This window comes from Carassius carassius, chromosome 44, assembly GCF_963082965.1.
Source record: "Carassius carassius chromosome 44, fCarCar2.1, whole genome shotgun sequence".
NCBI classification, from domain to species: Eukaryota; Metazoa; Chordata; class Actinopteri; order Cypriniformes; family Cyprinidae; genus Carassius; species Carassius carassius.
The window spans coordinates 8,666,650-8,682,479 of NC_081798.1; the positions used below are offsets into that span (position 1 = coordinate 8,666,650).

The following is a 15,830-nucleotide window of genomic DNA, read 5'->3' on the forward strand; positions in this document are numbered from 1 at the left end:
TTACACCGGGCTTTGTTGGACTGACACATTTAGACTTGCGGATTTTATTCTGTTATTTTCGTTAGCTATGTTAAGCTTTAAATGAACATTCAAATTCTATAAATATTTAAATAAACGAATATGAAACGTATAACCGTTTCAAAGAAACAGAATACTTTTAAAGACATGAAATAAATATTTGAAAGGTTACATTAAATATTTGAGAGATAACACTGAATATTTGCAAGATCGGCAAATCGTATTTAATGTTATTGTCTCTCTGACAATAACTGTGTGCCTTTTGAGCTGTGATTTTGGTCTGCCTTTCAGATTTTGTAGTCGGTATGATGAGTAATGTATTATTTGCCAGATAACATGAAAAGGGCATTTTGCATTTACATTTAAGAGTTAGTCGTTTTCTAAAATAGTTAGACATTTATTGATGAGTGGTTGGCTGTGGATTAGTACATAATGATGATATCTGAGCTGGACACTGGGATACATGTTGCATGATCAGGGTTGTCGGCTGTGACCTTTGTGAACTCTGTTGCATTGCCCTCTCACATTCGTTCTTAAGTCTTCCGTCTGTCTGCATATCTCGCTGCCACCACATTACTGAACATCATCTTCTGTCAGACTGAGGAGTAATCTTTGTTTTACTCTAAAAACTAGAGCTGTCTGTCAGCTGCATTGTGTCTAGCTAGCATGTGACTTGCATTCAGAAGAAAACGGTCACTTGCTGAAGAACATACACCAAGACAAGCCAGCTGCCCTTGACAACCTCAAGCACAACCACAATACCGGATATTATAAGATCTGTGTAGATTTTGACTCTTCAGTGATGTGTTTATGTCTTTGTCTCAGTGTGGTAAAGGCCCAAATGAATAATTGTAACTGTTCAACCAGATCTGTTTAGAACACTGGCAATTTATTTCAACACGCAATTAGACTGCACTAATGAAAGTGTTTAGTGTGTTTTTTCCTTTTATTTTGTCTTTTGTCTATCACTCTCAACATCTCTTTCTTAGTATTTTCCCCCTTTTCTCTTCATCTCTGCTTACACAGTTATTTGTCAGTTTTTCATTTTAACACAGCTTAAAGTATAGTCTAACTATTACCGTATTTAGTGTTTACTATAAAGAGATCAGTTTATTGTGATAATATAATTTTAAAACAGATTCATACATATCCTTTGTAAAACATAAGATTGAACAGTTCTTTCCAACAGTTTACATAAAAATAGCTATTTATGTATAGCGATAGCGAAGAAAGAGATATTAGTTCTGCATGTTTGTATAGACAGGTAGTCCCGCTTTAGGATTGGTTAAGCCAGAATTTGCCAGATGTTGGAACTTTCAGATACTGTATTTTTAATAATTTAAAAGCGTCACAGTGTTTAATCATTTAGATAAGTCAAATGCCTTACTTATAGCTGTCTGTTCTCATTAATGCTGAAATAATTACACATTCTCCTTTGAAGTATTCAGTGGTGAATACGCGCAGCTGTTTCATATTTACAACATAGCAGTCATGCATAGTCAGAAAAACGCTGTTTGCTGTCCAGAATTTGATGTTTTCTAGGAAACTCCTGGAACTGATATGCAACATTCACATGTGATTGATGGCTACATGTCAGGATTTGTTCTGCTATGTGTATCTCTGCAAAACACATGGGAATAAATGGTTAGTGTCATTTAAAAAAAAAATTCTGTCACGCCTTAATGTAAATATTGTAAGTGGCCTAGACCGGAACCATGAAGAGTGAAGTTCTGGATGAATGCACATGAAAAAAGGCAAAAACATCTCAGACTTGTGACAATAACATTATGACATTGCGTAAAATCATCAGCACTATTGAATCTGTCATACAACCAGACATGCAATACAAGGGGCTGATTGTGTTGATCTATGCATTTCTGTGCATGGGGGGCTGAAAAGCCCATTGCTTTGTGCAAGCTGAACAGGAGGAGGTTAATGTACTCACAGATATTGCACAGAGATGCTCTTTCACTGTAAATATATAAACTTCATCATTTAAAAACCACTCAGTTCTCTCCAGGAACATTAGAAATTTTCCCACAATGGCACATTTACACTTATTCCAACACACTAGAGGTTCAGATATATATATATATATATATATATATGCATTGTATACCACAGAAATAGCAAGCTTGTGTGATTCCTTCTTACTTCTCATCATGCCTGATGATTTACCAATAAAATGTGCACTGATTGCACACAAAGAATGAATTGCTTTGTAAATTCACTGTCTGGATTCAGTAATATACTTTCATATAATTGACACTGCCTTTCAGAGTGGATAAATGCGCTGTTATAGAATAAAAAGTGGTCTGGTACTGCTCATTTACATCCTGAGATCGGACCAGACGTGGATGGATTGTTCCAGAATGTCTCCAATTACTCCAAGTCCGTGTGGTTTAAAAAGCCTTCTGATTTCCATAATGAGAGATTTAGCACTGGTGACACTAGCCATGCTCGTTTGGAGTATTAATCATTTCCCTTGTGTTCGTGTCAAGGCTAGCTAAGCTCTTCTGCCGCTATAATACTGTTGTGGCAAACTTAGCAAAATTTCCCTCATATGCAGCATAATTGCAATCACAGATGCTATTTAGCACTTCCCGACCTATGCTTCTGTTTATAATAGTATAATAGTCTTAAGATCATACTATAAGAACTGACATTTTGAAGAGAATATGGAGCCAGATGCTTGAATCCCAGATGGGAAACAGTTGTTGGACCCTTGAGCATTGCACATGAATTGCGTGATTTTTCCTGCTGATAGTGTGTGACTGAAAGAGTAATGTGCTGTAATGTGATGTAATTTAATATTACACACATTCATTCAGAAACACATTGAGGATCACAAAATAGCTATAAATGTTCCTGCATTGCCAAGATCACCAGAAGACAAAGGCTAATATAAGAAACTACAGTATTAGCACACGATCAAAAGTATATGGAGTATATTTCCTCAATTTTTGATCCATTTGTGGTTATTATTGTAGCTCGAAGCCTTCAGAGCACGTTGTATGGATGTTGCATGACGGGTGATGACAGAAACGTGTTAGTAGCATGCAGAAATGTTTCCTTTGACTAAAAGGGAAAGACTGTATTACATGCCTAAAATCCACCAAAAAATGTGAGGAATAAGTGCAGAGTTATAATCTGTATTTCTCTAAAAAGCATTGACCTGAATTATGACCTTGTGTTGCCTCATGCGCACAATCACAGTGCCTGAGGGCAACAGTACGAGCCGAAGCAAACATGAAGTTCAACAGAGCCCGGTGTGGAATAGACATGAGTCTGATTCATCAGACGTCAGTCCGCCGTGATTTGCTGATGTCTTCAGATCTGAGAGAAAGGTGAATCTTGAGGCTTTAGGTTTTAGCATAAACTACAGAATTAAGAAAGCACTGTTAATAGTATGCGCATATATTTTCTTCAGTGCCTGAATGCACCAACGGCGTTGACCCTGTGGCATTTGGAACAGGTTCAGTCAGAATGGTTTAAGGATGAAGATGGTCTCCCACAAAGCTGGTCCTCTCTCTGCTTCAGGGGCTTGAAAAACAGCTCATGAACCCTTTGGATCCTCTGAGGCGAAGCACAAAGTAATTAGCAGTATTTCTTAGGGATTTTCTTTGTTTGAATGTGATTAGCATAGAGTGCTTGTGTGAAACGTGTTTCAAGAGTGATTATGGGTTTCTTAGCAGCATGCTTGTCATGTTTTGGAGCTGTGTTGTCTTTGAGGAGCCTTTGTTGGAGAGTTTGTACCACGAATTTCACTGTCTTTTTTCCAGTATCCCTCCATTGACACCAAACCAGAAATGAGCTCATTTTTACCAATTTTTAACATATTTTATTTGGAACATTTGTGAAAATTTTACTATGTTGACAGCCCTAATTATTTACAAATGTCAATTAAATAGCTTTAATATTTATATATATTATATATTTAGATATTTCTTAAAGTTAAGTCAGTTAATTTTTAATAAAAACTTTTAAATTACTAGTAAAATTGGTTAGAATTGTGTTAAAATAGAATTATATATAATTAATATTAATAAAATAGAAATATATATTATATATATACAGTACAGACCAAAAGTTTGGAAACATTAGTATTTTTAATTTTTTTGAAAGAAGTTTCTTCTGCTCATCAAGCCTGCATTTATTTGATCAAAAATACAGAAAAATATATAATATTATGATATATTATTACAATATAAAATAATTGTTTTTACATTTATTATACTTTAAATGATCATTTATTTCTGTGATGCAAAGCTGAATTTTTAGGATCATTATCACATGATCCTTTAGAAATCATTCTAATATGATGATTCATTATCAAAGTTGGAAACAGTTCTGCTGCTTAATATTTTTTCAGAACATGTGATACTTTTTTAGGATACTTTGATGAATAAAAAAAAAGAAGCTATGTTTTTAAAATATAAATATTTTGTAATAACAATATACACTACTGGTCAGTAATTTGGGGTCAGTATATTTTTTTCTTTCTTCTTTTTAAATAAAACCAATACTTTTATTCAGCAAGGATGTGTTAAATTGATAAAAAGTGATAGTAAAGAAAATATATTATTAGAATATATATTATTAGAATTTTTTTTTTTTTAATAAATGCAGTTCTTTTTAACCTTTTATTCATCAAATATATTAGACAGCAGAACTGTTTCCAACACTCATAATAAATCATAATATTAGAATAATTTCTAAATGATCATGTGATAGACTGGATGTTACATGTGACACTGAAGGCTGGAGTAATGATACTGAAAATTCAGCTTTGCATCACAGGAATAAATTATTTTTTTAAAGTATATTCAAATAGAAAACTATTATTTTAAGTTGTAATAATATTTCACAATATTACTGTTTTATTTCTGTATTTTTGATCAAATAAATGCAGGCTTGATGAGCAGCAGAAACTTCTTTCAAAAACATTAAAAATAGTAATGTTTCCAAACTTTTGGTCTGTACTATATATATATATATATATATATATATATATATATATATATATATATATATATATATATATATATATATATATATATATATACTATTTTTAACATTGCAAAACATTTATTAAAGGGGTCACATGTCAGATGAGTGTTACAAGCTCTTGGTGCATAAAGAACATCTGTGAAGTTGCAAAGACTAAAGTCTCACATCAAAAGAGATATTATTTATAAAAGTTAAGAGTCAACTACTTTGTTTGGCCTTCCAAAAGAGGACACGACTAGAAATCATGTTTATATCACGTTTATAATGGGCTTTATGTTTATGTCTCGTCGCTCCGGGCCAGACAGGACATCACAATATGTTAAGAGGCGTAACATTTCTGTCACACACTGTCACACACTATTCGGCCAATCAAGATGCACTGGATATCTGGCCAATCACAGCACACCTCACTTTTCAGACCGATGAGCCTTGTAAAAATCGATGCATTTCAGAAGGTGGGCCATAGAGGAGAAACAATAATGTACAGTTAAATTATTGAAAATAATGTTTTTATTTTATTTTTTTTAACCTAAACCGCATAAACACATTTCATTACACCAAATACACCAGAGGTTAAAACATCATGTCTATTCTTTGTCTGTACGAGGAGAGACATGTTCTCCGTTGCCATCTCTTTCGTTGATTGGTTTTCTCTATTCTGAGAGCTTTGATGACAGCGTGTGTCCAGAATAATTACAAAAGAATGAAAAGCCCACCCTCCTAAATTAGCTCCAGGGGCGTTTCTTGTAGTTGTTACTGTGCAGTGGATGGATTTCTGAGGTTTAATTAATGGATTTGTCAGCAGCTCATCTCCCTGACCCCCCTACTCTATCTCACACTCAGTCACACATAGACTCAAACACACATTCAAATTCAATCAAACTCACACATAAGCATCCACACACATGCTAACCACGTTTCTTATCATCCGGCAGAAAGCGGGCATCTCTAGAGACTATATTCACACCCTTCACACAATCCACCAATCCCTCCTTATGATAAGTGCGAACGAAGGAGGAGAAAAACACAGGGAGGAGCAGGAAACCCATGTCCCAGGAGGCGGGATGGCACAGTTATGACCATTAAGAGATCCAGAATGTATTTAATCACCAAGGTAACCCCAGGCAGATAGACACATCCAGGAAATGAGTCCCAGCAGCTATTTTTGTGAACCATCACTCCTGCAAACCACACTGCCAAAAAAACAATTTCAGTAATAATATCTAAGCAGTCTTAAAATAGGATTTACTTGAGAAGCAAAAGGACATACATATGATATAAAAAACGTACTCTTGAATCTAGTTTATTTTTCTTTCCCTAAAGGTTCCAAAAGAAGGGGGGGGGGGGGGGGGGGGTACCATAGAAATTTTTTTTGAGTTGCTTAGATGATTAAAAAGGGAAATCATTCAGAATATACTGTGTGGTATATTTTTAGCATAGTTTTTTTTAATCCTGTTTTGTGCAGTAACACACAGCTGCTGCACCTCTAATGAACCCTTATTACTTCGTATCCAAGCAACAGCACACTTGTGCGGTTTACATGGTTTTCATTTTTATTCACCATTTTTGTGCCTTTGAAAGCCTGTCGCTTGAGACTGATTTGACAATGTGGTGCTTAACAGACCTGATAATGTAAATAAAAAGGTTGTACATTTCGTACCTTCTTCATTGACTTTAAACACAGCACATTGCCACCCAATAATGGATATGCATGCTGGCTTGGTAATGGGCATTGCACACTTCTCCTCTGGGAGAGTGTTATACTCAAAAAAAAAAAAAAAAAATACACACAAACACCCCGCATACGATGTTGTTGCTATGGAGCCCTAGTGACCTGGTCGTCTATGGTCGTCGGGCGAGAAGAGTTTGGATTATGAGCAGCTAGGTTGCATTTATGTTTAGATGTGGGCAGGAAGGAAATAAAAAAATCAAAAGAAACAATGAAGTGACTTAAAAACATATATTAGTATGAATTGGGTCATTAGCAGGAGAGCTGGGTTTGGGTCTGTGCGCCATCGGATTGGTTCCTGTTGTCTGGCCACCTATCGCTGTCTCTCCCGAGGCACAAACTCATCTCGTCTTATTGAGTTACAGGATATCCACATGGCAAAACAGATTTTTATAATCCACTAAAACAGAATATATAGGATAAAATATAAAATCAATACAAGAACACATCAGAGAAGGTTTTCCATTGGTTTGTTTACTCCAATGTGTGACCTTTCTGTGATTGGATAAATACTGAATTAAACTGCAGGAGGAAATGAGAGGAAAGCGAATGTGCTGGCGGAGATTAGGCAGAATCCAATTTCACTTAGAATGGAAGAGACTAAAGCTGTGCTGAAAGGATGTAGGAGGGTGGTCGTCTTTAAGGGTATAGGAGAAGAAGGGGGTCTTAAATATTTCAGTTGTGTCACAGCATGTTTTAGACATGCAGTAGACCGATAAAACCCACTGCTTGGTTAGTATGTGATGAATAGTGAACAAACTGCTTTTAGATATCTGATTCAGAACATGTAATGGTGTATAAAACTACTGGCACATTTCAGACACATTTCTTAGGAGCTATTTGAAAAGGGACAAAATGGAAAACTGTTTTTAGTAACATCTCTGGGTTGATGATGATTACATTTGAAAAGGTTTTGAATGATCATTTTGGGGCACAAAAGAGTTTGTGCTGTCAAAATCTCTTCAAGGTGGTGCTGTTTTAAATCTTTGCATTGATAGTTGTTCCTTCAATTTGATGGTTTAAATCTACTTTTAAATATCCAATTTTGGCAACATTTTGAATTATTGATTTATATATTTTTAATGTTGAATTATCAACATTTAAATTCATATAATATTATTGACTTACACACTACTGTTCAGGTTTGAGGCTGGTTAGATTTTTAAATGTTTTTTAACCAAAGTCTCTTATGCTCAGCAGAGCTGTTTTTTGTGATAAAAAAAACCCCAGTATTTAATTTAGTAGTTTTTAATAAAAAAACAAACAGAATATTATAATATATTATTTTGTATTATGTCTTTTCACATTCAGGATTTCATCCTACGCTACACTCAGCATGTTGTGTTTTTATAATCTATCCCCATTCAAAGCTTTCTTAAAAAAAAAATTATTTTAAATGTGTCAAGCTAAATAATCAAGCATTGTTTGACTTTCATGTGATTAAGTCTTTACCATCAGGTCATTTAAAACTTGTAATGTCAAAAATGTGTTTTAAATTTGTTTATTTGTCACTACAAGACCATCAGAGCATCATGACCCAGATCTTCTCCTTGCCGCGAGGATCCCTCTCATCCCACCTTCAGTAGAGTAGGTCAGCATCTGGCAGCTTCCGGTAAAACATCCAGGCAGCTCTTACCTCTTCTGGTTGCATATTACTACATCAGCTTAGAATCCACATTAGAGAGAACTTTAGACTAACCTTTATGCATAAACGGTGTCATTTTCCAGATTTTTGTGTTATTATACATGAGTAATATTTGACAGCAATTCGGCAGACAGAAGAGTTCGGCTCTAATCAGGAAGAGGTGGGATTGATTTATCGTTCCCTTTAGGGCTGGAGATACGCCTCTTTCACCCCATTGCTTTTCCACCGTCTTCCTTTCTCCCCCCGTCTTCCTCTCACTTTCCACCAAACTACTTTTCATTCTGCTCCTCCGAGGTCCCCCTTTTATGTGTCCCCTCCCTTTCCTCTCCCTGCCGCCCCCTCCCCGCATCTATTCTCTCCATCCTCTCTCCTGGTATAACTAGGTCATTCTGCAACACTGAACCATCACTCCTGCCAACCATGTGATCCACACAGCTCTGCACACTTTTCTGTCTTACCTTCACTGAAGTATTAGTTTATCTGTCCGGCAACTTTTGTGCAAATTAAAGCATAAGTATGTCCACAACCAAGCTTTAGTTGGATGACGTTGCGAATTGGACCATTTTGCCCATCTGTGTGGATCGTTATTCCTGTGGCCTTCTGACCTGTAAAGGCTAATAAGATCCGGTAATGGACGGTGTCAGAGGTCACACAGGAAGTGTATTCCGTGAGGAGCAGATGTTACTGGACAATATGAGATATTTGGGTGACAAAACAGACAATAGATGTAAAACTAAAGGAGCATGTAAACATTGCGCTTCGAGGGAGGCAGGAAGAACCTTTTATGAGCTCCAGGGAAGAGGTCTGGTGAAGTTTGAGCAAGAGGCTGAGTGTATGATTGTGTAACTGCTGAGTTGTCTGGTTGTGTCAACGAGAACAGAAGTTCAGATTACCTTCCTCCCGGCTTTTGTGGGTGTTTTTGGCTTGACGTGTCCTCATGTCTGTCCTTTCCCTCAGAACTGTCCACATTTATTACACAAAAATAGGGCTGTCATGATTGCTTTATTCAATTCGAGTACTTGATTTAAAAAAATACTTGATTGCATTTTGTTGAGTAACTGGCAAAATACCTGAAGTGGTGCAATCCACAGAATGCATTATTAGACCTTTTCCCAAGGCTGCATGGTATATTAAACCCATTTCAAAATTATAATAGAGCATAATGCTGTTGGCTCCAAGTGTATTGGCATACAGTGCAATTGCGATCACGGTGACCCGAATTTGATTCCTGTCTCAAGGTTCTTTGTCGATCCCGCTCCCCTCTCTCCATCCCATGCTTTCCTCCTGTCATCTCTGTGCTGTCCTATCTCAATAAAAAGCATAAATAGCCCATAAAAATATAAAAAAGCATAATTCTGTGAATTCAGAAATGCTATAATTAAATTAAATAAATATATGTGGTGCAGGTTTAATATATGTGCTTTAAATATATACATGCCAGTAGGTTACGTACCTGCATCTCAGAGCGGCTCCATTCAAAGTAAATGCTTCTTCACACAAACAGTTATCATTTAAATTTGTGGAGTGTCTTAAACTCCATCTCTACATCTTGTTGTGAGTTTGGGTTTATTACCTTCATCTGGGAATGCAAAGTGTGCCATTTCATCAGATTTTAGTTTTCAAAGTGGATTCTAGAGTATTTTTAGTTAGGGCTGCACGATTAATTGAATGCGATTAATCGTGATTGTCATGCACATTTAGTCAGTAAAGCAGGTTCTTTGATTGGCAGTAAATCTCCATCACCTGCTTTCAGGTGGAACAGCATTTACTACACAGAGCCATAGTTCCCTGACAAGCTATGCAAAATTGTGTTCGTAATCGCAGATTATATAAATTTTATATAATTTTATGAATTATGAAATCATTATGAAATCATTATTGATTATGAAATCAACTAAACAGTTTGCGATAATGACAGCTGTTTGCGTATCAGTGGACTATAGCTCTGTGTAGTAAAACTGCTCCATCTGAGAGCACATGAAAATACCACATTTACTGTAATAACATGTTTTAACTCCGAATTCACTTCATAACATTAGTCGAGTGTTTAAAATAAATCCTTCTGTAAGATGATGTGGCTTCTTAAACAGAATAATTAAGGCCCACAATATTTCATTGTATTTTAAGCAGTGCTAAAGGTTATGTCGATTAGCATTAGCGTGTGTTTATTAGTCACGTTGAATCAATGAAAGCAGTTAAATCTTCGGTTTATTCAGCTGCAGCTCCAGCATTTCCTGGATTTCTTCTTCTGGGCATATTTGGATTTTCAACACAAGAATGCCCTCTGTCCTTTGGATGGATATTTACTGCTGATCACAGATCCATGCTTCATTGAAAGATTTGCATGACAGTCACTGCTTCTGCCTAATCGCAATTTATCGCCTTTGCGATTTAATTTTGATTAATTGTGCAGCCATACTTTTAGTGTTTTTAAGCATGTTTAAAGGGGTCATATGACTTTGCTAAAAAAGAACATTATTTGGTGTATTTGGTTTAATGAAATGTCTTTATGCGGTTTAAAGTTTAAAAAAAAAAACATTATTTTCCACATACTGTATATTATTGTTTCTCCCCTATGCCCCGCCTTCTGAAACCCGGTTGATTTTTACAAAGCTCATCGTTCTGAAATGCGAGGTGTACACTGATTGGCCAGCTATCCAGTGCGTTGTGATTGGCTGAATACCTCAAGTGTGTGACGGAAGTCTTATACCCCTTACCATACTGTGATCCCGTGTCCCGGTGCGATAAAGAATATCTCTTTGGGTTTGGGAATTTAGTCCGTTTGTAAGCCTCCAAAGAGAAAGGAAAACTTGAAATCGGATCATATGACCCCTTTAAATTCAGTTTTTAGGGTTCACTGTAGTGTTGCTGTTCTTTTACTTTGTAGTTGGAAGAGTGGTTGTTGTGTGATCTCTGGGTTTAATAGGTGGTTGCTAGGATGTTCTGAGGGTTTTCAGTGTTTAAGTACAGTATACAGTTAGTAGGGTGTTACTTGAAGGTTGCAAGTGTGTGCTTAGGATTTCTGAGCATATTGCTATGCATGGATTGGTACAGTAGGTGGTTGATATAATGTTCTAGGTGGTTCATAGTTGGTCACTGTTTCTGAGCATTTTGCTTTGCAGTTACTACAGTGTTCTGGATGGTTTGCTTGTTGGAAAGAATATTTTGGCCATTAGGAATGACTTGAGTCCTTCCCTCAGTATAAGGCTATGTTCACACTGTCAGTTTTTGAGACTGAACATCACATTTACTTATGGATTTAAGTCTAAAAAAAAGTCATGTTCACATAGTAGCTTACAGAGCATCTTGAAAATTGTCTGTATGAATGTGCAATGGCACTCAAGCCTGTATTCCTTAGCAATAACCATAAATGACTGTACTGTGTTTGAAAGTAAACCACATTAAGGAGTCAAATACAGGGCTGATAACTATATTCTGATGCTGTGTATATTTGACCTGAATCTATGGAATTATTCCAACCATTTTATTGTCTACCAAACCTCTCCTAAGCAAGCCATATGAGTGTTCAGGGCATTTCAGAATTGTGAAACTGGGAAGTGTAATGGTCACATACAAGCAGTCCCAAAGTCACACAATTTTATCATGTCTTGAGCATGCTCACATCCACACAGTGTACTGGAGTAAGGTATTTTCTGTTTGTTCTCCTACTCAGCGTCTTTCATGTCCATAGAGATCAGTCTGTGCTATGTGCCACAGGAGAACGAGACATCAGCAGGATTCACTCTACCCATCTATCAGCACTTCATCTATCGCTCTATATTAGTCACAACTCTCTCACTCCCTGATTTATTTTCACTGTTCTAGTGTTCTTTCTATTTCACTTCCTCTCTCAATATTATGTCAAGTCAGACAAGGCCTTGTAGTCTTTTTGTTTGACAGAGGTCAAGCTGCAATGTCTCAGAGGTCAAGATTACACAGCTCCTGTCCAGTAGGCTACTCAGTAATCTCCTCTGTCTTCAGGGCCACAGATTTTGATGTGAAGTGTAATGCCTCATGTTATCCATCTTATTATTCCCATAAGACCATTTGTAATATAAAATTGTATGTGTCTGGCTTCCGGTTTCATTCGCTTCCAACTATTTTTAGCTGTACAAAACAGCTTGTTTTGCTGTTTGATATTGCAAACTGGTGTCTTACCATATTATTTTAACATATTTATTTAATTATGAACACAATGGTGTGTATTGCAAACAGTTTTACCATTTACTGCACTTTGTAATTCTTCCCATTATTTCCCTATCAGCGGCTAATGAACTGGAAGTCTTGTACATTCACAGAAAACGGTTAACTTAAAAGGGGGGGGGGTAATTAAAGCCTCACATGTCTGAAGGTAGATGAGAGAAAACTGAAAGAAAGAGTTAATAAGTTTTCTTTCTATGTAACTTTCTCTATTAAATACCAGCCATATGTAGGTGCAAGCTAAAATTAGAACAATAATAAAAAATTAATAATGGTGAATCAACACGTTTTGAAATGAGCACAACACCCTGGTTTTTATTTTATTTTATTTATTTTTTGTCTTTACAGGTCTTAGAAGTCTCTGCCATCATCAACCTTGAAATTGGCCAAATTCCCAACCATTTTGTGTAAGTACCTAATTATATGCTTATCTTGATTGCCATGCAGCTGACATATTTGAATGCTATTTTGATTGTAGAATTATCTATCAGGTATTCCAGAGAGTAATGTTATAATGTTATACAATTGTATTCATTTATTTTTATTTTATTTTTATTTATTTTATTTTATTAGTGAAACACCATTTAACATTCATTGGTCAATATACAGAAACATCTAACCACTGAATGCTGCGATTGACCAGTCATAATCAATTCGAGAAAGCTGTTTCATAATGTATTATCTGCTACATTCGTTAATTTAAATGTTGGATAAATTTTTTGGTATCAGATGTCACTCTTATGTCACTGTGAACGATGTATCATATATAAAATAAATACTTACTCTAGTGTCAACACTGTCTGTGGGACATTATGGAAAATCTCTCTCATGGCCTCAAGTACAGTAGAACGAGTGTAAACGTTTTCTAAAGTCTATTGAAAATGGAGTGTTAAAACACGCATATGGTGTGTGTGTGTAAGTGACAGCTGTAGGGGGCATCTAGTCCAGCATTTTCAGAATCTGTCTCAGTGAAGAACAGTGCTGAAGGGGGTCCGAGGAGGAGTGAGTTGGGTGTCTGGGGCAGAGAGGCATGGCTCCACTGAGGGTAATTGGCTGTGATGGCCATGTGAGTATTTATAGTGGGAGTGTGTGTGTGTGTGTGTGTGTGTCTTTGTGTGTGTCTTTGTGTGTGTGTGTGTGTGTGTGTGTGTGTGTGTGTTTGGATGAGAAGACTGCCTGGGGCTGTACTACCATCATCACACTAGGGACATAGAGAGAGAGAGACATAGAGAAGAAATCCCAGACTGTTAGATCTTCACAATGACATTTAGTTCAATTTATATATATATCTGTGTGTGTGTGTGTGTGTGTGTGTGTGTGTGTGTGTGTGTGTGTGTGTGTGTGTGTGTGTGTGTGTGTGTGTGTATGTATCTGTTCAATATATGTTTGTATTATATATATTGTTTCTCCAGTGTCCATTCTCTTATTCAGAATACTAGATGTGTATCAAAATAATTTCAAAATGTGTCACTTTTGTCACAGAATAAGGTCTTCCAGTGGGTGCTGCTGTCATCATGCATTAATAATCTGTGTTAGTGGTGACCATTAACGATTGAAGAGTGCGACACTATGCCCACTCACCTGCTCTGATGTAGCTCAAGTGGGTTTCAGAATTATTATGTTGTAAATGACAAAATGTTTGAGTTGCACGATGAAGCCCACCTCACTCACTTCAGCCCAGATCTAACAAGCCATTTGGGAAAAGCAGAAGGTTTCTGTTTTTCTGCAGTATTTTTTTTCTGCTTGTTGATGAAAGGATACTAACTTGAAATATGGATGCATATAGACATCCGTGCAAATAAGAGCACACAGGCTGTTTAATTATATGGCATTAATGAATCCCAGAATGCAGTTGATGAGCTGGTGTTAACATAATTAAATGTGAAGTCTAATTTAAAAAAAATTAACTCTGGGCTGGAGTTAAAAAGGGTCTATCTGTGATTGGAAGATGCTTTTTCTGAAGTGCATACTAAGGTCCAACATTAACTTTCCCATGCAATAGTAGGTACATTTAAATCCATAAATATCTCTTATTGCCCATGAAAATCTTTTTACTAATTTCTTTTGTTCCCTAAAATATATATTCTTTTTAACTGTCATTTCCTTTTATAACAAATACCACAGACTTTAATATTACACACCCAAAACACTCAACATTTGTTCCATGTTTCTTTAGCTTAATGTGCCACCACCTCTATTAGAGACTTAATATTTATAAGCCTTTATATATTATCTAATATTATATGTTTTCACTTGAAATATTTATGTTTTTAGTTTAAGTATTAGCAATTTTGTTGTGTGCTTTTGTCAGCGTTTATTACTTTTTAAAGAATATTTCTATGTAGCTTTTAATTTCATGTTTATATATATATTTTTTTTTCAATTAACATAAGATTTTATGCTTTATATTATCTAAAGTCAGATAATTAGATATTAATCTGCACCTGCAAAACATAAATATTCATTCATAATTTGACAATTAACTTATTTTTAGGCACAAATGGCCTTCCATAGCCAACAAGTCAAATGTATGTGTAATATGTAATGTTATATGTTTTTTTTTTTTTTGCTTTAGTCAGCGGTCAGCAACCAGTCAATGCTCAGGTCAATTAATAAGCTATTACTCTTGCGTTATTCATATTTTGTATATTATATATTGTAGACACTAATGAAATGTTGCTACTCAGTGAATGACTAAGCCATGGCTTGACTGGCCTTTGGAAGGAAGCAAACCCTATTCCACCCTGTCTAGGATGTGTGCCATGAATCCTGTCTTCCCATTGCTGGGGTCATAGAAGGAGACTTTGACACATGCTGTTGGCCCACATGCTACTCTGTAATCTCAATATACTACAGCTCACCGAGCACAAAGCACTTCATCAGATGTGTCTAAACTTCAGTCTTCTCCTTGGGAATGAATTGAAAAGCCTCAGAATGATGGGGGATGAGACTGGCAATGCTGTTGGTTTCCTTGAATCTTTTACAGTATTTGGGTTAGATCATTACTGTACTGACATTCAACATATTGTCAGTTCCTCAGACAACTGAGCCTGCCAGAGAACTCCTGCCGGAGGAGTTTCATCCTGGTGGCATGCATGCTATGTGAATGTGTGTATTTATTGTGGCAGGTTTTTACCATAGCACCAAAGTGGTAATAGTATTTAACAGGATTCTGTAATTGTGCTTATGGGATTCCTGGCAGCCTAAAGAGATTCTGGCTCTTTGAAA

General features: G+C 36.1%; 1 protein-coding gene across 9 annotated transcripts in view; it reads left to right on the forward strand.

Moving 5' to 3' along the window:
- The window catches only part of LOC132126740 (neurofascin-like), an 85,719-nt gene that overhangs the window by 23,839 nt on the left and 46,050 nt on the right, over positions 1–15,830 (forward strand). For all 9 annotated transcript variants that reach the window (XM_059538198.1, XM_059538197.1, XM_059538200.1 and 6 more), the window contains exon 2: positions 12,951–13,007. The gene's annotated coding sequence lies outside the window, so the exon portion shown is untranslated. The remainder of the gene's footprint in view (positions 1–12,950; positions 13,008–15,830) is intronic.